Below are 23,107 nucleotides of genomic sequence, written 5' to 3'. Positions count from 1 at the left end.
TGGGCCTTGCAGGTCACTGGACTGCAGGTGTCACACATATGAGCTTTAATGTCGGGGATTCAACGCATTGAGCTTCACACAAACATCACAGTGGGCCTCTGACTCATACATTCAGAGCATTAGCGTGGCCGTCCAGACCAGAACACGCACATACCTTCACGTTGCAGCGAGGAGAGCAATGGAGGGAGAGAACAGACACAAAGTGCCAGGAGATGAATAAGTGTGAAGTGACAGATTGCTACTCCTCCTTTTATCATCTTCCTCCACCTCTTTCTTTCTCTCTGTCTCTCCACTGATCCCTCTCCATCACCTCAATGCAGTGCTCATGTAGTTACCACTCACTATCTGCGATCAGCAAGTGTGCAAACACACCTCCTGTGCCCATAGGCTGTTTGTCTCTCTCACATTGTGAGTCATGTCCACACACACACACAGACACACACACACAAAGACTTGTGCCAGACACTTACGCCAACAGATGTAAACACAAGCACATACAGTATACACACACACGCATGCACCTGATGTGTGGCATTAGGTGCATGTTAAGCAGTGGGGGTCTTCTCTATCACACAGCAGACCTCTGCTTGACATGCTGCTGCATATTTAAAAAGGACAGGCCGCTGTGATGGATTGATCAATATTGATTTGATGTGTAATCCACTGTGCACTACTGTATCATTTAATTACTGAAACCCCGAATGGACCTTTGTTTCAATAATGTATTGTGGCTTTTAACTACCTGGTCAAATTAATCACGGCACAGTAGGTAAAAGCTGCACTTAGCATGTTTATCGCAATCTGGGTTTAATTTGTGCCCTTCTTAGATCTGCATGTGTTGGTGTCACTGGTGAGTCTGGCTTTTCTAGAAAAAACGCTTTGTCGACACTGACACATTAAAAATAGTTCGCGCAGCTCCACGGAAAATTGGGAATCACTGAAACAGAATCGATGTGGTGTATTTAAAGTGTCAGCAAAACAAAACTATTTTGCGGCAAGTTTTTCATCAGACAAATTTAGCAAATAACATATCTATTTTTAAATCAGGTTATGATGAACATTTTAAAATGTGGCCCTCCACTGTGGCTGCTACAGCCCATTACTTCACCTGCAACCTCTTCTGTATCGGAACCACACAGCAGGCTGAGTGTCATTAGACGGGTGTATTGACATTATGGAAACTCCTGCTTAATGCAGCTTTGAGTCAAATTTATTTATTTTTATGTCCTGTGGACAAGATTCCAGATAGGCACAGAACTCCCTCTGTCCCTTTGGTTGACAGAAGTCAAGGCCTGTCATTTACTATTAGCCTTCAATCTCCTGACATCTTGCCCTCTTTTTCTTTTCTTTTTGTTTCATTTCACTTTTCCTTTGTCCTTTCCGTCGTCTTCTTTGTCTTTTTTAAAAGTCCTGTTTGCATGACGGTCACATTACTTTAAGATCATCAGAACACTGACCTACTTTAGGTTATCTTTGCAAAACTTACATCAGGATGCGTTCCTCTTCTTTTTTTATTTGTGTTTTCCTACGCATGGACCCACATCGTCTGGTCGCCCTCTCACCTCTCCGCCTCCTCCGTTGTTTCCACCTGTGTAGCCTACATAGACAATATGATGTTACTGTAGTTTTGCCACTTGTGTATATGTGTTTGTACATGTCTTAAAAGCACTGCAGCATAAAAAAAACTGACTTTGATGACAAGTCTCACACTTCTAATCATCCTCAACATTTCAATACTTTGTACGAGTACCAGTGCTGCTCATCTCCTCAGTTTAAGTGTTATTATACATATCAATCATCTCATCGTGAGGAATATTGGCAACAGTAACAACAAAAGTGCATAACACTTCAGAGCAAATCTCTCCTTCCCTAATTTGCACGTGTGACGTATTTCTGGTGTCCAGCCAATGAGGGGGCGTCCTGAGATGTTCCCACTGGTGCTATCCTGCTTCCCTAGGACATGGGGGCTGGTATAGAGGTAGAGGTAGGAGGGTCATTGAGAACCTCTGTGTGTGTGTGTGTGTGTGTCTATGTGTTTTCATGACACAGAGGGGTACAGCATGCAGCAATCTGAGAAAGTAGGTCAGACAACGACTAGTGACAAACATAGCAGAGGAGAAAAAAAGTAGGGAGAAGAGATGGAGAGAAAAAAGGCAGCAGAGGTTGGAGGTGTGGGGGTAGAGGCTTGTGAGAATATGGAAAACCAGACAACCTGGAACACACCTGATAATCTAAACTGCCAAACTATTTAGGATACGGATATGATCCTTAAAAAAACATGTCATGGCAATGTGTTGATTTAACTGAACAATTTCTATAAATAGGCAACGCGACAAGATTTTGTGAGAAGACGCGTTCTGGTTTCGGTTTGTAGTCCGAGTAGTATTGACCAATCATGTTCAAGCAGTCCATGGAGCAAAGGAGGTGAAAGGCATTGGACGAAATGCAATCTTGGAACCCACCGGCTATCGTCTGACGATGATTTCGCTTTTGATTGGTTTAAAATGAGCTCGTAACCTGTCTACTTGTGAACCAATCCGGTCGTACGCGTCGTCTCTCAACTCCAACTCCAGTCGCTCACCTCAAGTTGCTCATCGGACTGTAGACAATGACAAACGCACGGAAGCAAAGTCTTGGCCCAGATACTAGCAGGCTACTCCAGAACCCCAAAAAATATAGTCCCTCGCCCCCAGAGCCTTATCCGTCACCAGACCGACAGCCGATGGGTTTCGAGATTGATTGAACAACAAATAGATACCAAAATAACCGCTGACTTCCCTGGAAGGTCACTTCTTTGGCTGAACATTTAGTTCGTCAGCTGATCTCCTGAATAAATAAAGCTGCTCTGAGTCTTAAGTGTTCTACTGAGGGTATTTCTGTCATGAAGGCAAAAAATGTGTAGGCTATCATCCAATTTCAAAATCAAAGAAAACCTGGGAGAGAGAAGCGAGACCTTTCAAGAAACATAACGGAAACTGGTTCCCTCCATTTGCGTCGTTATAAGGCTTCCTCTTATGAGTGTGCTGCTCTTTATTACATAAAGGCATAATGTCGAAAATACACGATGACACGCAGAAATACACTGAAGGCACTCAGGCTTCCTATATATATGAGCTCCACTCAAGTATGAGTTCCCTTTCTCTTTCACTCTTCAGGCCATGTCTGTTTCATTATTTATTTGATGACTGCATCTATAAATACACTGCAGGTCTTGTAGGAATGGACCGCGACGGGGAAAGATTGTGCAGTAGCACACACTGGTGGTATCACGCTACTGCCATTGATTCAGTGACAACTGAACGGGTTACAGTATGTAACAATACGCTTGGGTAGATATACACAGATGTACATCACACAGATATTCAGAGCGAAGAAAATTGCCTTTGAGCGACGAAAAAGCAAGCAAACCTGAAACAAAAACTCATTTAGAATACAACAGCTTATTGTTTGCTTTCTGTCCAGGAGTTTCACCCAGAGGACAAGGAAGTAAACACGCAAACATGGCGCTGTAAGACATTGTAGTATAGGAAGGATGCCACTTGTAGGAAAGGTGCTGACTGAATGATATGACGGCTGATGCTACCCTGCAGCTTACTTGCACCATCAATCAAGTGGAGGAGCAGGAGGGGAATCCTCATTTTAAAATATCCCTGTTGTAAATATTGTAACTTTCTAAATATTAAAAATAACAACAACACTGATGTAAAAATAAGCTTGTTTGCAGGGTTTGCCATCATACTGTCTGTCAACAAATGTTTGCTTGGAAACTGCAGTTGGCTTTGACTGTTGCACTCATGTTTTCCCTCTAACAACACAGAACACACAGTGAGCTATAGGGTTGATGTGTGAGATTTCCACTTGTTAACTGGACTACAGCATGCACATGATCAGCTACTTATTGATATTTGATCTTTTCCCATTTGTCTTGTTTTATGAGGTCCTTTCAGACTCAAAAACCAACGGGTCCCACAGGTTTTGGGTCAGACTAAAGTGTGTGACCTGTTTATTCACATTTGTTTTAATTCAATATGTTTTAAATCCACTCATAGCTTATTATAAATGTACATATATACTGTTTGATAATATTACAATAATATGACCATTTTAATATTCAAGTTTTAGTTCTATTAAAAATGTAATTTCTCTGTAAATCATAATCTCCCGATGGCACATAATGTGACAGGATACTGACAGTACATCTATTTTATGACTTCGTTGTTCATCACAATCATTTATGACTGTCAGAAACAATTTGATCACGACTAATGAGTGTGATTATACTTGGACTTTGATCACAACGGGTCAAATTGTGCCAAGGTCCTTTTCGGGTCAGCTCCACTCGCCCTCTGGTCCGTTACAAAAAAGGTCTTTGTTTGTTTTTTCAATTAAGACAAAATCCAAATCTGATTTGGGTGAATGTTTTCTTTTTTGTTAGATGCAAAGACCTCAATGTAGATGAACATGACAGAGTGAGAAGTAGTCAGGAGTAGTTTTTTGTAGTATAAGATACACACATACTTTTCTATGTTCGTGTTGCTGAATTTCTTGATTTGACTCTTCACACTCACTTTCTCTTTCTGCTTTATCTTCATGTCTTTCTTCTTTCTTTCTTCCAGTATGTGGCATTTGGCTCCCTGTTCTTCATCCTCATCTCCATCTCCACCTTCTGCATGGAGACGCATGAGGCCTTCAACACCATCCTCAACAAGACAGAAAACGTCACAGTGGGCAACATCACCCGTGAGGAGATTGTCTACGAGGTGGTGACTGACAGCTGGTTGACATACGTGGAGGGCGTGTGCGTCATTTGGTTCACCATTGAGGTCCTGCTGCGAGTCACCTTCTGCCCAGACAAGCTTGAATTCTTCAAAAGCAGCCTCAACATCATCGACTTCGTCGCCATCCTGCCCTTCTATCTGGAGGTGGGCCTAAGTGGACTGTCCTCCAAAGCTGCCAAGGATGTCCTGGGGTTCCTGCGTGTTGTCAGGTTCGTCCGTATCCTCCGAATCTTCAAGCTGACCCGCCACTTTGTGGGCCTCCGTGTCCTGGGCCACACCCTGCGTGCCAGCACCAATGAATTCCTCCTGCTTATCATCTTCTTAGCCCTCGGTGTCCTCATCTTTGCCACCATGATCTACTATGCTGAACGAATTGGCGCCGACCCAGATGACCCAACAGCCAGCGCCCACACCAACTTCAAGAACATTCCCATTGGATTTTGGTGGGCCGTTGTGACCATGACCACACTGGGCTACGGAGATATGTACCCGGAGACGTGGTCAGGGATGCTGGTGGGTGCTCTGTGTGCCTTGGCTGGTGTGCTGACCATCGCCATGCCTGTACCTGTAATTGTCAACAACTTCGGCATGTACTACTCTCTGGCCATGGCCAAACAAAAGCTGCCCAAAAAGAAAAACAAACACATTCCCCGAGCACCCCAACCAGGTTCCCCCAACTACTGCAAGCCAGACGCCCTGGCTATGGCTACTGCATCACCGCAAAGGCTCTTGGGAAATGTCCTAGGTGGAGTGATGGGGCCTGGAGGCCTTGCGGGAGACTGTCCTCTAGCCCAAGAAGAAATTATAGAGATGAACAGAGGTGAGAGATTTGTTTTTTCATGTTAAGTTTCTTCATTTTGTCAACAAATATTGTCTTTTAATATCAAAACTGACAGTCATGCTTCAGGGGGAAGATGACTTCGACATACAGGGATGATTTCAGGGGTCCAGTGGAGAATTAGAGAGCCAAAGAAAGAAGTGGGAGCCCTGTCAAAGAAGTGATGCATAGTTGATTCTGGATCCACCCCTGAGAAATCACTGGCCCATTACAACGTATGTGTAATTAATGATCAACTGGTAGATCCACAGTTGCCTTAAGGCACCCATCTGTCAGTGAAGAACAAAAGAAAATGAACTCAATTATCTATTACAACAGCTTAATGCGTCTCAGTTTGGGCTGACTGTACACATTTTCTCTCTGGCATTAGCAGTAATATCAGGAGGAGAGGTAATTTGCCTCTTTGTTGGCTCTTTACATGCTGCAGCATCAGGCGTCAGTCACATGCAGCAATAATGCACCTTTAATGCGTTATTTTGCTGCCTTAGTCATCCGTGAGACAGAAAATATGAGTTTCATCAGTGCTTCTACTACATCTTGTCTGCTTGGCTTCCCTCCAGACTAAAAAGGTTTCCTGTAGGTTGTGTCAGTCGATGTTTTAGCAGGAAGTTGTATTCGTCAACATTTTGACAACTGGCTCCAAGACTGCTCTCCAATATCATCACTACATGGTGTAACATATTTTATCATGTTGCCTCAGTGTATCATTCCCAAACATGATTTATCACTCGACATTGACGGTTTGTATGTACATATATAGACATGATTGTTTTGTCTCTAAGATTCTCAAAATATTGGCAAGTTACCAAAGCCTAAATTAGTCCAAAGTAAAATTCACTGATATGTAAAAAAGAAACAAGCAAGCAATGTGTACATTTAGGATTTTAAAATGTGATAATTTTCCTATGAATTGCCTAGAAATATTGTTATTCATGACATGTATGTTTTCGCACTTGATCAACAGTACAAACGTATATTATCATTTTCGACACACAAGATTTTCTGTAGTTTTCTCATAATTCTTCCGTGTGTGGTTCCTCCACCTATTCCTCTAGATTCCAAGCAGAACGGCGATGCGGCGTCGGCCGCCCTGGCAAACGAGGACTGTCCCACCATCGACCAGGTGCTGAGCCCAGACGAGAGGAGCCCTATCGGGCGAGGGCCGACCCGGGAACGCTACCAGCAGGACCGCGCCTGCTTCCTGCTCAACACCAGGGAATTCCGCGCCACAGATGGGAATGTGCGGAAAGGTACGTTTCACACAAGGAGACGGATACAAAAACATGCACATCTTACGTAAACAGATCCACACAGCAAGATGCCAGGCACAGCATACTGTAAACCTACATATTATGCATACGTCTGTGCAGCCGATGCAGATCAGTACACAGAGGCTGCTGTGTAAATATAACAGCAGATCCAAACATTTAGGAAAGACGGTTTGGATGGAAGAGCACACATGAACTTTGGAAGCCTCAACTACAGCTCCAATCACAGCTAGCAGCAAAACACACTCACACAGTCATGTCGTTAAAACACATGCGTATACACTTCTGCTCTGCGTCTCCTGTTTCCAACTCTTCACATTCATATTGTCTGTGTTTCCATCTCCGCTTGGTACCATATCTTATTAATTCTGTCAGACAATTTGTTTCTGTCCCTCTACTTCTCTCCGTTCTCTTTCTTACCATTGGTGTCTGGATTTTGTTTCCGTGTCCCATAATGTCACATTCATTCATGCTCATTAACAATCTCTGTCTTTCTCTGTCTGCTGGACTCAAACAGTTGACCTGACCATGCATTAATTTACTTCTCGTCACTTCTGTTTCTCCCTCTCTGTTTCTCTCTCTCTCCTACCTTACATCCTGCTTTTTTATTTTTTCCTGCGCCCCTCCCCCCCCCCCCCCCCTCCCTCCCTTCCTCCTCCCTTCCCTTATGTGATGACCTTCTCTCCCTAACCTGCCGCACATTTCCCCTCTCCTCTGCCCCATCTTTCAACCTACACCCTCATTTCCCCTCTTCCTTTCCTTTGTGCAACAACGTAACTACCCCCCCCCCTTTTACCCCCCCATGTGCATTACCTTCGTGCTCATAAAATCCTGACACTTTTATTCATTTACTACTGCAATTCAACCACCACCACTGCCGCCAACCCTGCACCAAAACACTCCCTCCAAACTGCCAACACCCCTCGTTGAACAACAAACTAGAGGCAGCAGCCCTGGCACCCAGCCCAGACTCCCCTCTGACTGAGGATTGGTATAAGATGGAAGGGTCTCTGTTACAGCAGGACCTCAATGCAAACTCCACCTCCTCCTGGATCAAACCATAGACCAGAGGTAACACTGACAAAAAGTAAAAAAAGTAGTGGAGCCCTTAGCCTAGTCAACGTTTGACTGAAAACATACAGACATTTTGATCTGGCTCTCCATCACGTAGCATGTTTTGCAGTTGCACAAACTGCAGTACACGCCAACACGCATGCAAACACAGACGTAGCTGCACACACCATGCATGACTTCAGATCACAGACACACCACCATATCCACAATGTCGTGTCTACATTTTCAACAGTGTTTGAAGTGTCACTCATGAAAAGCCTTCTGAAAGTGTGCTGTCACTTTTACATGAAGCGAAGAATGCAAACGGTTGAGCTAAGATGAGGTAGCGCAGGAATCTGAATATCAAGATTTGGGTGGCATTTTAGGGTGCGTCTGATTTGTGAGGTATCTTATCCAATGAAACCTAACCTCAGCCGAATATCCTAACCGCATAAAGAAATTGTGAATTCAGCGACAATCTCTATAAACAATGTACAACAATTTTTTTTGAAAGAAAATGGGATTGGTCTGTGATATCGGGACACCCACAATAAGAAGTGCGCACAAAGAAGTGTACACTTGTGTGAGAGCTTACAACTTGCATAGAGTCATGAGTGCAAAGAGCGCATCCACGTGGGAAGTGTGTATGTGCAAATACATCCAGCAGCTCAAATGAAAATAACCCCGTCGTCGTGTCCTGTGTCAATAACCAATAAAACACAACACTGAAGAAGATTGAACAGAAACAGCGGGCCACGTTGTTGTCTGATGTGCCTCTGTGTTGTTGTTGTTGTTGTCTCTCTCTTCAGGTTGTGTCATATCACGCGTGTGTATGTGGGCTTTTTCATTCTTACGTGTTATACACTGTGTCTCTGTGTTTGTGTTGTCGTGTGTGGCTTCATTTACTTTTTCCCTTCGACTGTGTTTATTCGTGTTACTCCTCCTTACCCCACGGACCTCCGCCTTGGCAAACAAAAGCACTCACTGCAATTCAGAGAGGCTTTGCCTGAACAACAAACTCTTTCTACAGTTGTTTATTTTAAATCTATATATGTACATGTACTCATGCACAGGTCAAACATACTCAATGGCACTTCATCCTTCTATTCTAGAATATGTTTCAGGCTCAAAGATGGGCACAATTGCATGTACATGTGCAGTATTTCATGTAAAATCAATTGGCCAGCCTTGATAGTTTCACACTGTTGTGACACTGAGTGACGTGTTGTATGACAATCCAAGGCCTCAGGTCACTGGGGTCAGTAGAGCCATCCAGGTCAAGGGTCAAGGGATAGTACCTCTTGAAACATGCCACGCTGAAAACTAGCAAATATTTTGAACTGTTAATGTCGTTTCTTAATTCAGCTTTGTAAACAAGGCCAGTTATCGCGATACTTCTTTACAAAAAAGACTGTTGTGAGCGTGTAATGGATCTGAAATACTACTCCCTCGACCATGTATCTGTGCTTTCTAGTGTAGGCCAAAGTTCAGGACCTTTTGTATTTGTGCTGTGGAGGCCTGGATAGAAATCAAAAGGATTAGGAGCTGCACTCGGTGACTGAAACACTTATTTACCAGACAGACAGACAAGCGCTGTGACAGATTTGACTGAAAAGTGTCCACATGTTGTCTCAGGTAAGCAAGCCTCGAGCTTTCCGAGTCCTTCACTTACAGGTCCCTGACATTGCTTCAGTTTCAATGGTTCTTTTGTATGAACTGCAATTTAAGTCCTATAGAAATCCCTCTTTAAAGCAAATCAGGAGTCCATTGAAGACAACACGTGTCATTATGCTGAAGCTTCAGGGTTTGGGCTGCACTGTTGATTCATACATTTTGATTGGGGATCTATAATAGATCTGTAATCTATAATATTTAAGACGTTGAGCCTTGTGCACTGGAGACCAGCGCATGTATACAGCCCTATGATACACATAACCTTCCCGACGCCTATAGCGCACCAAGATTATTAAAAAACACAACCCATTGGGTTTATGTTCTCCTCTGATGAAAAAACATTCTGCTTCTTGTTTTTAAAGAGGGATTCTCACGCTGTCTGAACGTTATTCTTGTGTGCTTCACTTGTGATTTATTTCGTAGCTTAAGATGTCTTTGCAAACTTATTTTTATTACCTCTTCAGTTTCCTCTCTTTGATTGTTGGCCATTTGACTTCCTACGCACCCAAGGCGTATGCATGTCTCGCTCAGGTCAAACGGTCAATCAGCGCTTTGATTGCCCGCTCCCAATCACGCCTCGAGACCTTCTTCAAGGGCCTCCTTTGTTTTTGTCTCTCTCCCTCTCCGCATTCTCTCCTTTCAGTTCCTCGCTGTTTGATTAGGAGTTGTGTTATTTCTTTTATTTATTGGTTTTTTTTGTGCTTTATTTATGTCCTGTGTTTCTAACGTGGTGTGTTCGTCTTTCATTACGTATTTTTGTGGAGTATTATGTTGTGGTTATGTTGAGTTTTGTGTTGTAGTCTGAACACTTTATCTTTTTGATGTGCCTAAGATTACGTTTGATTTATTTTTAATTTATATATTTGGGTCTGTGGTTGTGTTTTTTTTTTTTTAAGTCTTTGAGTTTTGTACAATTGTGTTTTGTTGTTTGTTGTTTCAATTTCCCCTATGTTCTTCCTGTGTTCTCCTTTGAGTTTTACTATCACCTTTTATCTGTCTTTTATCGATTAGAATGATAAAAGGAAATTGGCAACACAACAGTGAAATTATTAACAAACAAACTGGCACAAATCTTCCATTTCCAAGAACTTATTTGACCAAAAAAACAAATTATTCATCACTAAATTCAACTAAAGCCATAAAATGAAAAAGAAAGTTTTAAGAAAAAACGTTTACAGTAAGACGGGCGCATTCGCTCTCCATCCACATCTCATCCCACTCCTTGTTTACGCAGTTTTATAATATTCATAATTAGGACATTAATTAGGAGAGATTGGTGGTGGAATTATATTTAAAGACCAAAGGTTTTATAATATTCACTTACTGGCCACCACAACACATCTGTTGTTTTTTTTTGCTTGTGCTCACGCAAAATTATTCATCACAGACAATTTCTGTTGTAGACAGTTATGATGTTAAGTGGCTCAGTACAACAACAGGCTACAACTAAATAAAATATAATCCCTTTAAATTCAACTCCCGAGCTCCTTTCGTGTGTAAACTCGGTATGTAGAACTTGTCCTACATTGTCTTGCATGTCCTAATGTGCATAACAATACAACTGTGTTTCTTTCAATGTTGCCTCATCACAACAAACCTGCAAATATTCTTTTGCCTCAGCCAGAAAACAACTTATAAATAAATATGTATGTATATGAATTTGAGCTTCAATGACCACAGCAGACGCGTACGAGTCTGTAAGACATACCGCTAACAAGAGCAGGCAGGTTACAGTTGCATGTCATCTAGTTTCCCCAGAAGACACCCATGTACTGTATGGACACATTGTGGCTTCTATACTGGTCATGAGGACACCGATACGTCTAATAATGGGTAACAGGAGATCACACCGTCTTTAACAGGCAATGGATCCCATGTAAGACGGCTACAGTACGGGGTTGTTCCAAGAATAGCATCTGAACAGTCAGCAAGTCCTGTGTCCTCCACGCGCTCATACAATTATAGGACATATGTCAGCTTACATAATAGCGACAGTCAAATAGCGCTCTGCCTTTTACATACATATAAGAATGGTTAAGCCTATTTTTTCGGGCCAATATTTTTCATTTTAAATGATCATTTCCTTGGTAAACAGTCTGGTCAGAATATTTGCAGTTTTTCCTCTCTGTTCCTCTGTGTTTTACCTCTCCATTACCTCCTCCTCCTGTGATTAACACTCATTCTCCATCCCATTCCCAGGCCGCCACTGCAGTGCAAGTGTAACTAAAGTCTGACTGTAGGTAGGTACGTACTCCCTTCGTAGTGTAAATTAAGTGTGACTTTGGGCAGGAATTATGTCATCACTGACTGTAGTGACAGCCAGACTCACTAATTCCCCTGATAGATGACCCCCAGAGCACAAAACCCCTGTTGATGTTGTAAATACAGTACTTAGCACAGTGAGGAGGGAGCTAGCAGACCGTGACAGACTGCAGTGGCTGAGACATGATTAACTTTATCAGCATTTTTATTAACTATCATTGTCTTGAATTCGACCAAGCAATACTTTTATACATCAGCAGAAGCAAACCAATGTACCAAGCAGCCAACTTAAACCGGTCACTGACATATATCGGAAAATCATCAGAACCACGTTACTCACGCATCTACATTATTCTTCATCAGATTCACCTTCATCCTGTCATCAGAGAGGAACTCTTTTTTTCCTTTTTACATATTTTACTCATATCACACTTGACAAGTGTGAACTCCCATGGTGAATACTCGTCATCGTTAATCGATAGCACCCAAGTAAAGCATAATATGTGCATATTTGAGCTGTTGGGACAATATATTGTTATTCCCTAAATATGTATATTTTTTTTTATAAAAAAAAAAAAAGACTAACTTATTTTAACGGCAAAAACAAGACGTTTCTAACTTTTAATGAGCAACAGTTGGTTGCATTGCAGAAATTGAATGTGGCTCTGAGGCTGGTATGAATTAGATCAAATTAAGATGGATTACATGCATACATTGTTTCCTGTGAAACTCTTGTGTGCGTGAAGGCAATGTGAAACCAGCACAGGAATGGTGGAGTACACCACCAACAATTAAAGCTACTTTAGAGAGGTAACTACTGGATGCGTTCAATGTATTCAATCGTCATTGACGAAAAAAGGCACACCAAAAAATTGTATCAAAAACAAAGTTTATTAAATTAAATTTAAGATTCACAATCTCCACCTCCAAGTTATTTTGTCTGCGTTTATTGTAGTTCTGCTATTAAAAACAGGTTTGTTTGTTTTTCTCTCTCTCTGCTGTGATTCAGCATCACAAACATGGCTGCCATTTGATGCAACCTGACAATGTGTCTCAATACATTTGGGTGGTGGAACTAAACTTCACATTGAAGCAGAACCACAGATTGACCAGACACCTTCTCAGACAATTTTTTTCATTTCAGCAGGAAGGACAAAGGGCGGCATGCTGTAGCAATGGGTGTCCTTTGTTGTCTGACTGTGCCCTTGCGATGGTTGGAGTTTGACAAAAAATATACACTTACTTGTTCATTTAGTCACAACCTCTATGAGCATTGCAGTTTTATTGCATTACATCCAAGTTCAATTTCAGCGAATGTCTCACATTCCTAATATAACTGTAAAACTCCATCCATTATGGGTCAGTTAGCCATTGATAGAGCAGATTAACTGCTACCTAACAATGTTGTTTTTAACTTCACCTGATGCAACAGCACTCCGCCAGCACAGCGCTATCATCTGGGTGACTCCTTCCTACAGGGGAAATTCAACATCTGCATGCTCTGTTGCACATAAACACAGCGGGAAAGGACACAAAAGCCAATGTGTTATTTCATAGATGAATTGGTTTTGTATACCTACGTTCAAGTACATACTCTAAAGTCACTTGCACAAGTGGACAAGTGGGCCGTGTCATTTCCCACTGTAACAAAATGCAAACTGATCTCCATTCCAGGATGCTATTACTGGGGGATAGGAAGTGTTTTTAAATGTTGCAGGGAGAACATGTTTGTGTTGGCCATCTGAAGTTTACAGGAACCCAAAGCAAATTATAAAGCCGAATGCAAGGCAATTAATTGTTCGACATAACTTCCTTGGTGGTCTAAACTTTTCCGCCTATAACTTCATGTGGTCAACTCCTACACTGTATCAGTGATATCGATGCATTTGCTACTTGTTTTTGTGTTAAACTGTATAGTGGTGGCCAAATAGTTGTCTAAAACACCTGAACATTGTACATCACGCTTTACATGATACAATGTTGGGTGCTTTATTCAACGGGTCGATTATAGGTGTTAAAACTCTTAATACCAAAGAAACGTTTGCTTTTCTGTTTTGAAAAAAAAGACATATCATAACTCGCATTTTCTTGTTTTGTCTTGTCTTGTCTGTCTTGTGTGTGTCTGTCCCCGTCTGTCCTTTATATGTCTTTATGATTTGATAACATTTACAATTTCTTCCCCTTCATTTTTTCTCTCCACTTATGTGATTCTTTTTCGATTTTGATTTCTTCTTATAACACCTTAAACCAATGCTGTGTAATCTTCATAACAAACCACCTGAATATGGAAAATTTGTCATGACAACACATTTCAACCATGATTTCCTTTTATTTCATTGGTATTCGATATCAATCACAAATAATCGAATCTAATGAATGGTTCGATGATTCAAATTATTTTCTTATTAAAGCAACAGGCTACGAGAAATCTCGCAGTCTCAATAGCATATCGGGAATGGCTGGGTCATCGCTGCGGCTTGCTCCCATCACGAGCCCACCCTTTGAAAGCTATGAGGCCCCGGGACCACTGCGCCGCTGTCGCTCCCCCATCCCCTCCATTTTGTACCAAAAATAAAAAGGATGTTCCTGATTGGATGTTAAAAGATGCCTTGGATTAGCTGTGGACTGATCGCATTAAAGCCTCCATTTGGATTGTACACTGTGCAAAAACAATAGCAATAACAGGAAATGATCTTGAATGTAGAAAGAATGACCCCTTGTCTTGTGAATCTAATGGTTTATGATGCATGAATCAGGTTAGCTGATGGGGTCGAATACCAAGTGTACACTGTTATTTTAGATCATAGGAAATGTAAAAAATAAATAAGATTTGGATGGGTTCGTAAATAAAATAGTAGCAGAGATTAAAACATTCTTAAAAAATGTGCACAGCTACATTATACAATTTAGGATTAAGTGTGGAGGTGGACATCCATTTTTTTAAATGTTCTGGACCAAACAAAAAACTCACCACTGTCCAGATAAATGACCATGAAGTGAGATGCTTCAGTTCATTTAGCCAAAGACATGATTACATTTGTAGATAAGATTGATGTTGAAAAGGTTTCTACTTCCTGTCTTTTGTAAATATTGATGTAGTAGCCTACAGCGTAGACATCATTTTGGTATTTTTTTTCCCAAAAGACAGCCGAGACAGATTTTATCATTGTGACATCATTGGACACTTTATGTTGATAGTTTACACAGAGGTGTCAAAAATGTAAAACAAAAAACTTAGCTGAAATGAAAAGAATGCAAATATTGTACCATGCAGTTTGTTTTGTTACATTGCTGTCAGGATTCCATGTATGCAATTGCTACCTTCAGTACAGTTAAAGAAAGGTCGATTCAGATTCTTTCTTGAGCAGTTGCATGCATGTTGTTTCTTACATTCCTACATATTTATCAACATATTACGCATCATATGCAATTAAAACAATCATATTCCCGAACAAAAATATGAATTTCATTATATGCCCCCAAAAAAAAATATATATATAAAATGTTGTTTAACAAGGGGGGCTTAGGATGAGGTTAGTTGGAGATGCGAGACTAAGTTGTGGAGGGGCCATTACATGTCTTACATGTGTAAGACGAGCTAATGAAATATGATTTTATACGTAGGAAATTAAGCGTTTAAAGGTCTTTGCAGTCGACAGATGAACAGTAAGCAGAACGTTTTTTTTAAATCAATGCTTTACGTGCAATAGTTTTCTGACAAGTCGGCTTGTTAATATACAATGCTGGTTGTTAGCAAAACCTAATGACGTCATGTCATTCAATGTTTGAGCTTCACGCTACCTGATAAACCCAATTAGTTGATTCTGTACTGATGACGGCAGATGGAGAGTAATGTATCAGCCTTTGGTTTTTAGCATTTGAAACGGGGGGAAACGATGTCCTTTTGTTGTAAACATTGTTAGGGCAGCTGAGGAGCTCACGAATAGCTGCCTGGGTAGCTACATGCTAACTGGTAAAATAGCACAATTAAGCTATCCCATCCTTAGCGATACATTTATTTTTGATGATGGTTAATGACTGAGTGGACATTATTAAAATGTTAATCAGAAAAGTAATGTAAATGAAATATATACTTCTATGTAGACCCACAATCTTTCAAAGAAATCTAATTACAATGTATTCAGAAATAATACATAAACTACATCAAATATAGCTACCGGTACTTATAAAGTCAGATATGGATGAATACATGATTAATAACATACGTAAACAAATACAAGCACTTTACTAACAGTCAATGTTATTCCTAACCTTTAAAGCTTGCATGTTGGGATAAGACACAGACCATATTACAACTAATTATTAGGTTGAACATTTGAGACTATCTGATCAAACGTCTCTCTCTACGGATGTTCAGCTTTTTAAAATATCTGCTCTGCTTCATTTTTATGTTCTTTTTATTAATACTTTTTCCATCATTTTTTATTTAAATGTTTGTCTAAAATGGTTTTGAAAATTAAAAATGCAATCTATTAATTATATTAATTGTAAAAGAATATGACATTGTTTACAATATTCCATTCCCTTGAACAATTTAAAATGAACAATCTGTTTTATAGCTTTTATTTTTGTAATGGAGGTTTTTCCTCAGACTGCCATTCTCACATAGAAATAGATGTAAAAGTTCAGCTAAAAAGATTAAAAAAAGAAGAGTAGCTCATTGACGTATGCAATAAACATGCAATATTATTTTAATGCTGGAAAACATGCTGTGCACACACATATATAAATATGCAGATCTATTTTGAATCATAAAAATGCACAGACTTTGTCGACTTATAATCTTTGATCCAGCTGTTCAAGGAGTATTACAATGACACCATGAGCCATTTGTCCTGTTTTACTTCAAGTCACTGTTACTGGTCCTGTGAACTTGTTGATGTTGTGGCTGCCACTTTTAATTGTTTTAGTTTTGTAACAGTTTTATATTTGTTTTCACCTGTACTGGTAATGTGTATTTCATTGTGAGGAATGCCTTTTCTGTACTACTGATTGTCTAAAGTAACATTTCTCGAAAAAAGATACAATGTTGTATTTAACTGTGCTTAGGTTCTTTAAAAGAGAAGAATTTAGTAAGACTAAAATCACGAGGACAAACTGTAAGTTCTTTAGAGGCAACGTTTGTTCGCAGGAGTAAAGAGAGAGTATTTAGAGTATTTACTTGTTTAGAGAGTCAGGTCCTGAAATTCTTGCTGTCATAATCTCTGGTCCCGATTACCATCATGTCTAAAATTCGATGTGCTTCCAGACTCTTCAACTTTGAGAAATTAGATATGCAGTATTGTGATTCAGGATGAAAACGATGACGTCACTTGAATGTTTGGTTGATTCTGTTGTCGACGGGGCTTTGAGAGGTGTGTACAAGTTGTAGTGTCTCATTTATAATCGATCCCACAGTCACTGCGAGAAGTAACGATTGGCTGGCTTTGTTTGAAACGGGTTTTTTCGAAGGCCATCGCACATATCTTCAGACCGAAGTTGCTAATAGTCGCGCTTGTACTCAGTATTGTTACGTTTCACCATTGTGATGTCAGAAAATGACAATCATTTTGTGTCGTCTGAAAATACCTGAAACAGCATGCAGAGCTTTGTCTCTCCAGTGAATCCAAGCGTTGTTTGACAGCAGCTCCTTCATGTACAACGTCAACCTAAACCAAGGGAAGGAAGGGAAACTCTGGGATAGTATGTTGTTGAGTTGATTTCACTGGCAAGAAATGCTTTTGTGAAACTGTAATGAGTTACACACATTGATTGACCTGGGTTCAATCCTCAAAGGTAACCTGAGTCCACATCAGCACACTTGAGTAATCGTCTGTATTTTTGTTAGCATCACTTCCTTCAGCGCACAAACCTCATGAAACCTGTCTGAGCGCACAAGCATACTGTATAATCTGAAAATAACTCCACAATGTGGATGTAACAACTTACGATACTTTAAAATATACTGGTATGCCACTTTATTTGGAATGTACATTTTCTGTTACGGTGAAGGGAAATGTCCATCTTATATATCTGCAGTGAATTGTTCAATCTCACACACCACTGCTTTCATTTGAACATTTATGACGAAAGAAGTACTGTATTTGTTTACCTTTGCCTTGTATTGTATCAACACTGAATCTGAAGAATGTCATAATTGTGGTTCTGTTGATCTTAAAGAGTCCTATCACATAGTTGTGGCCGATGCAAATCCCTCACTGTAGGACACTGTGACGTACACATTGTTTTAGTAAATGAAACAGGCAGATGTTGTAAGTGCCTCTATGAGGCCCTCGTAGGCTCTGATGTCAATTTAGGAGTTCATGCAAACTAGCTAGATTTAACTAGCTTCAACCTTCCAAATAGGTCAGTCGTTATTGTTGAATATGTACATATCTGTATCTACACATGTGAATACATTAAAGTCATGCAGAATGAATGTATCGATGTATACGTTGTGAGTGCGTTTCACCACAAATGATTTAATCTATCATCAGAAAGGTTTTATCTTGCAGTGCTCAATGAAGTGCCAAACTAACCTACCGACACCACTCACCCTGGCTTTCTGGTCGTAGAGGAGTATGTATTTCAAAAACAAAAAAACGTGTTTGTTTTAATTGTTTTTACAGTACTGTTTCTACACAGCATACCATTATTAATTCAGCTGTAATGACAAAGGAACAATTTGAGTGCGTTCTTGTTGTTTGCTTTGGTAAGAGCTGGTTCGACATGAACTAAGTGCACTGTATCATATTGAATATAAATGTACAGTACATGTAAATATTTAAATGGTTGGTCGTGTGATACTGTTTCACTATTGTACTTGGATTTAGCAAGCAAAGGAATACTAAAAGCTGCTGTACTGTAAGTACAGTCGTTTCATTTGTGATAAGAAGCGGAGGAAATGCTGTTTGAGTGCTATATAATGATAGAGAACTCGACAAACGAATGTAATGCGGGGCACACGTGAGGTAAAGCAAGCTATCAATCCTCTTGAGGCAAAAATACATTCGTCAAAGAAGTTCACCAAGAAGCTGGAACTATTCCTTTGACTTTGACCGACGAGTATCATCAATCAATAAGCTGTTGTGATTCACAGCAGCCGTGCTTAATGGCAGTATGTAACAAGACCAAGGCAGCTTTGGCACTGTTTCAGGATGTTGTTGGTGCCAGGAGACAGGAAAGGTTGTGCCCAAACAGACAGCAGTGTGTCTTTAGACTTGTGTAAATGTGCACGGTTTTTGTGAAAAGTGCAACGCAGAAGAAGGCATATAATGTACAGGTATTTATACATATGGCACTTAGATTCTGGACATTAGAAAGTCTGTGCTTAATGGGTGAGCATGGTGGGTTCGATGAGGATAGGCAGATACTGTAGATGAAGGCCTTTTATTCTTGGTTGACGAAATCCCGAACAATTACCGTACAACTGTCTTGCTAACAGCTCTGGAGAAAACTGCAACTATTCAGTGGAAATTGTCAGAGGAAGAGGGTGAGACGAAGAGCAGACGAAGAGCTAATGCGGCTGCAATAAAGGACGATGTTTATATCGGGTTGATGTTTGCTGATGAGACCACACCAGAAGCGTTTAATCTCCCCGTAAATAATGCCTGATGCCAGCACATGTGATACAAGAATTGTTTGCCATAAGTGTAGGCAAAGATTTGACAATGCTCAACCTGCTCTTGGTGACAAACATTTTCTTGAATTTGCACCTGTGTTTGCATGACGTGTAGCTGTCGTTGGGGGTTAAGCCTCCTGAAATGGTGTCAGCCCGATGTGTCATTATTTTACTTCTTTTAAATTTGAAAACTTCCATGAACAGCATTGAGTACAGTATGTCTGTATGTGTCCATCTGTCGAAAGTGTTTTTTTTTGTACATATCATTTAAATTAAAATGATTGCACGCACACACACACACACACACACACACACACACATTAGTGAATAACTCATCACCTACTCTTGTTGGAAATGGTCTGTACATAATTCACGACTGTAAATATAATGATTTGCGGAGGTTTGGCAGAGGTGGGCGCACGGCGCTGGTCAGTTGGCTGGCAGCTTGTTTCATTCAGTCTACTGTTTGCTTTTTCTAATTGTCGTCTGCCACCAGTTTTATTGTCACCATTTCTTGATTTTGATTTTCAAGAATAACTTCTGTGCCAACTTTGTGTATGCTGTATGTTGGAGACAGACTGTTTTCTTTAGCTGTGTTAGAGTTGTCATTACAGTTTAAATGTGTGCACTTCATTCTGACATGCACAGTTAACCAGCAGTTTACAGGTAATGGTAATCCCTGATTACTTCCCCTATTGTACATCTTTTTAGTTACACCATAAAACTGTGTTATTAAAAACAATGTAATTGGCAAATTCCAAAATATGAGATTGGTTTGTATTCGTGGATCTCTATTATAAACCAATCTAGTGCTTGTAATGTTACAAGTTTTAGTTAAGTTTCAATTTTACTTGAACATGATTTCTTACAAATTCTGATGATTCTCTGTGAACTTAAAATTAATGGCTTTCTGTTCTTGTCTTCACAGTGTTAAGTTTCTAGCATTCGCCTTCTCTCTAATGAGGAGTCAGTAACCGGTAAACACAAATTTGCGGCGGGAGCCACGTAAGCGTCAAGTGTGACACGGATGGACAGTTTAAAGGAGATCTTTGGGGTGACAAGAGAGAGACCAGAGGTGAATCATGAATTAAATAATCACATGGTCTGCTCCTCACGTTGTTACCAAAGCAGCCTCTTGGAACTCCGACCACATTTTTGTCAATTGTCTGACTGACCTTTTTTTTCGCTTTTTTTCTGAAAACTGACTGAGCATTGCACTGACACACTTTTGGGAGCGAAAAAGGACTCCTGATTACACATTCCAGATGACATCTCTCTGACAACATTATACTCGCCATCTTGTAGGATGACCAACTCGGCACCATCTACAGTGCTGAACAACTGAGCAACTTCACACGTGTCCGGAAAAAAAAAACACTCTTCTTCACAAAGGACTGAATGAACAATGTAGCATCTCTGCTAACATATTGTAGCATTTGTTGGCTGGGAAATAACTTGACTTTATCCATCGACAGTTGGAAGAGAGAGGAATTTATGCATTCGAGGGATCTTTTAGATGTCATTTTCCTCTTAGGTTCCTTTCCAGTGAAGAAAAAAAAGAAATAGAGTACATGAGAGACAAAGGATTGGTCTTTCAGTGCATATGAAATCAATCACAAATGCACAGTATTTACCAACACCCACACTATAGTCCCGAGTTCAAGTTTAGCACTTGTATAGCATGTTTGCCACTGAACCTATGTCTTCCATTCTCTTCTATCAGACTGAATCACTGCCCTCTTCACGAGTACCGAGATAATCAAAAACAGCACTAACTATGAAGTTGATCAAACCAAGCACATGTAGCATCAGCTCAAACAGGTGGTGTATGGCATTTACTGTCCATTTAGACTCACCTGAAACATTGACCAAAAGAAAATGGTGGGAAAAGACTTCTCTTTATCTCTCATGTACTGACACGGGCTTGGCGGAACGTCTATGTGGAATACCAAAGGTCCTGTAGCAAGCGCTTGCTGAATGACCTTCTGTAATGTATAGTATAGATTAAGAGGAATATTCCATTGAGGATGAGGCTTGTACTCACCCTCACACTGCCCATTGCCTCTGTTTGGTACAAACACATTCCTCTAAAAGTACTTTAACTGCCACGAGCATCTCACGTGCACATTTAAATATTACAAGTATTTTTCCCATGTCTGACTGACGCAGTGCTCAGTCACGAGGCGCAAACAGACTCAAGGAGACGAAACAAAAGTCTTAGAGACAATATCTTTAATGTCAAAGGATATTAGCCTGCCTAAAGTACAACAAAAAGGACGTCCTTGCCACAAGGACCCCTTTTTACGTCACATAAAACTGTCCATTAGCTGGAAATTCTGTTTTATCAGTTTGAAAGGGACCAATCAGATAAACGCTCCTCCTAACATAAGGCCGACACTGCCAATTAGGCACAAGAATCTCAAGTTGAATACTGCCCCATCTCTCTCTTGTCCTTCTTGCTAACAACAACTGCTTCTGAGGCAAGTCGATGTCAAGATAAGGATGGCAAAGCCCTGAGGCAAAGGGAAAATGAGAAGAAATGGACCAAGAGTGGAAGTGTACAAAGAGAACAAATCTATATTTTGATAAACAAACCATAGCTGCGGAGGAAGTTTCCGAGCAGAATAGGTCCAGAACGGAAGAGACGAGAAAAAAAAAAAAGAGATGCAAATGTTAATAGAAAATGTGGCATCATGAAATGGAGTCAAAGTCCTGGAAAAAGATTGGAAGTGAATATTTTGGGGGGTGTATGGGGGGGGGGGTGGGTGAATTCATTTTCACCACAAGCACTGGGACGATGTTTTTTGAAAGACGATGAGCAATGACCGACTCTTGCCGATAAAGACGCAGGGATGACAAAGGACGGCCGCTGAGATAAACAAATGAGAAAAAAAAAGATAATGCATTTTTGTAACTTTGTTTACCAGCATGACTAGTTTGCATGACTGTCTTTTCTGCAAGCCCTTAGTTGAAGACAAGGGTGCTAGAGATACAAAAAAAAAAGAATATATAAAATGAATTAAAAAATGTTATATGCAATTAATGTTTTAAAAAAGATTATAATGAAAGAGAAGAGCTATATTTTGTTTTGAAAAGTAAAAAAAAAATGTGAATATTGAAACATGTATGTTTGCAAAGTACACCCTGAACTATGTTTTGTTTGATGAAATCTCTCTGCTACTACTGCCCTACATTCCCCATTCCAGTGTTTTCGACCGCTGCCATAGTTTTCCTTCGTTATGCACACAGTCCATGTGTTCCTCCTTGAATCATTTGCACAAACTATCGTAGCAGCAACAGCCGCAGCAGCAGCAGTTCCAAAACAACGGCTCTCCATACCACAACTTTGACTGCTTAAATAGTACTCATAGTTTGCTTTTTTTTCCTTTGGCAATAATACAAGAGTTGTCACATGATTGTAGCAGGGCAAATGGAGAACCTCGAGTATCTTCAACGCCTCAGTGATGAAGAGATTTGTAAAGGCCTTGGATATCCCATGGCAGGATTCTGTCAGTTCCGTTCCACTCGTCCAAGGTAGAAAAATGGGAGTACAAGTGCAGGTTATCCCATGAAGACCAATGACAGACTATGAAAGGTACGATACTGGCGAACA

At 40.4% G+C, this 23,107-nt stretch overlaps 1 pseudogene across 1 annotated transcript in view; it reads left to right on the top strand.

Moving 5' to 3' along the window:
- LOC306794788 (voltage-gated potassium channel KCNC1-like) overlaps positions 1 to 22,233 on the top strand; it is a 41,227-nt pseudogene extending 18,994 nt beyond the window's left edge. Inside the window, exons 3-5 of the transcript XR_013773209.1 lie at positions 4,617 to 5,598; positions 6,672 to 6,866; positions 20,423 to 22,233. The product of XR_013773209.1 is annotated as a voltage-gated potassium channel KCNC1-like (transcript). The remainder of the gene's footprint in view (positions 1 to 4,616; positions 5,599 to 6,671; positions 6,867 to 20,422) is intronic.
- Positions 22,234 to 23,107: the final 874 nt, after the last annotated feature.

The sequence above is a fragment of the Melanostigma gelatinosum genome (assembly GCF_949748355.1).
Source record: "Melanostigma gelatinosum genome assembly, chromosome: 21".
In the NCBI taxonomy this organism is placed as follows: domain Eukaryota; kingdom Metazoa; phylum Chordata; class Actinopteri; order Perciformes; family Zoarcidae; genus Melanostigma; species Melanostigma gelatinosum.
This window is presented reverse-complemented; position numbering and strand designations above follow the sequence as displayed.